Genomic DNA, 2,500 nt, shown 5'->3' with positions numbered 1-2,500 from the left:
GGTCCTGAAAGTACCCAAAGCTATATCGTCGCTGACAGATAAATTTTTAATAAAAAAAAATGAGCCAGTTCATTATCATACACCTACTGACAGTTAAATAGTATCATATAACGGCATAAAATCCGTATATATAATATGTTTTAATAAAAAAACCTATTTATACTCGTGGTGGATCTGAACGCGTTAATAACGCGACTCAATATCAATTTATAATTAATACCATCAAACAATTAATCAAGAAACATAGGCGTTTAACATACACAAAATATTATCAAAAAATAATATTGTACATTAATCAACGCACCAATGCCTATAGATTAATATTTAATGGGTCGCAACGTCCTACAAGATGAGAAGTGCATACCTCGTTATCATACAATTAACAATATACAGCAGTGCATATATTTTTACTAAAAATAAATTCCTAATAAAAATTTTTGTCACATGCTAGTACAAATTGGTTGATTAACGATAAAAAGTAAATGAATCTCATCTTTCGACCTTTCGGGTTTCTCAGGTTTACCCCTGAACGGTTTTACGTACTCTTTAACTCTCTCTTCAAAGTTCTTTTCAACTTTCCCTCACGGTACTTGTTCGCTATCGGTCTCGTGGTAATATTTAGCCTTAGATGGAGTTTACCACCCACTTAGAGCTGCACTCTCAAGCAACCCGACTCTAAGGAAAGATTCACCTATCATCAATAATAATCACTACGGGCCTGGCACCCTCTATGGGTATATGGCCCCATTCAAGATGGACTTGGATGTATTATATAACAATAGGTTTATATTGAATCTTCCTAAACACTACATTCCCCAAGTGTCTGTTTATCAGCCACGGGGTTCAGTGCTGGGCTTATCCCTGTTCGCTCGCCGCTACTAAGGGAATCCTAGTTAGTTTCTTTTCCTCCGCTTAATAATATGCTTAAATTCAGCGGGTAATCTCACCTACTCTGAGGTCGTAAAAGTTTTTAGAAGTATTAAAACAAAAATTTTTTTTATATATTATGTTTTTGTTATATTTTATAAGTAAACAATTTTCTTAATTATTCATACTCAAATTTTTTTAATATTATTATATAATATTATTTTTATATTTATCTAAAGAGAAGAAAATAAAAAATAAATAATTATATATATTAATTTTTTTCGAGTATATTGAAAATTTTATTACAAATAAAATATTCCATAACAAAATATTAATATATAATATTTTTGTTTATTCTTCTTTATTTAATATTTTAAAAATATATTATTAATATCATTTATTATTAATATTATTATTAACATAAAGTTTTATAATATTATATATAAATGATAAAAAATAATATTGATATATTAATTTAAAAATGTCGACAAATAATAAAAAATATATAAATTTTAAATGCTATTAAAAACATTTTATATTTATTTTTTTCTTATATTTGGCGTAAAACATTCATATATAAATAATTTTACATTTCTTTTATAAAAATTTTATTTATCAATTTAATTAAAGATGAAAAAATAAATTTTCTTTTTTAATTATTGATAAATTTCTTTTTCATAAAAAAAATTTTATGTAAAATAATCTTTTATTATATTAATATAATGTATACGACCCTCAGCCAGATGTGGTCCGGGAACAGTATCCAAGGACCGCAATGTGCGTTCGAAATGTCAATGTTCATGTGTCCTGCAGTTCACAAGTTGACGCGCAATTAGCTGCGTTCTTCATCGACCCACGAGCCAAGTGATCCACCGTCCAGGGTAATCTTTTTAAATTTTAAATGTAAGTATTATTATTAATAATAATCTTTATTTTTAATATAAAAAATAAAATTATTAATTTATATATCTTTATAAATTCTTTTAAAATAAAAAAATTTTTCTAGAATATAAATTATATATTTTATTTTAAATATATATATATATAAATTAAAGATATTATGGTATTAATAAATATATACATAACATTTTTGATATTTTTGTTAGTGCTAGCTAGATATAATAATTAATATTTGGTATATTTTATAGAAATGTATTTATTTTTTTTTTATAAATTATTTTCTACATAAAAATATATATAATATTAATATGGTACAAAACAAATGGGTTTGTTTTTTAACATAATAACTTTTAATAAAAAAAAAAAAATATCAAGACAAAACATAAAGAAATTTAAATTTGAAATAAATTTTATTCTTTAAAAAAATTTTATCTTGTGTTTTCTTTATTTTTATTATATAACATAGAAAAATAAAAATATAGATTATATCAATTATAATCTTATTTTATTTTTCTTAATAGAGATTATATACATATAAACAAATAATTTCAATATATTCTATTTTTAATTTCACTTTTTTATAAGAGAAATTATTTATAGATTTTATTAATAATTATTGTTTAATAATAATAATAATATTGAATATAAAAATATTTTATATGTAACAAATATATTATTAATATTTATATAATATTCTCTATATTATATGTATAGATATATTATGTGTATAAAA

General features: G+C 22.5%; 1 non-coding gene across 1 annotated transcript; it reads right to left on the bottom strand.

The window, feature by feature from the left end:
* Positions 1 to 1,596: 1,596 nt before the first annotated feature.
* Positions 1,597 to 1,751, bottom strand: LOC123304784. The gene has a single exon (XR_006536769.1). It is a non-coding gene; the product is annotated as a 5.8S ribosomal RNA (ribosomal RNA).
* Positions 1,752 to 2,500: the final 749 nt, after the last annotated feature.

Source organism: Chrysoperla carnea (assembly GCF_905475395.1).
Source record: "Chrysoperla carnea chromosome X unlocalized genomic scaffold, inChrCarn1.1 SUPER_X_unloc_93, whole genome shotgun sequence".
NCBI classification, from domain to species: Eukaryota; Metazoa; Arthropoda; class Insecta; order Neuroptera; family Chrysopidae; genus Chrysoperla; species Chrysoperla carnea.
The sequence above is the reverse complement of the archived record's forward strand: the minus strand, read 5'-3'. Positions and strand labels throughout refer to the sequence as shown.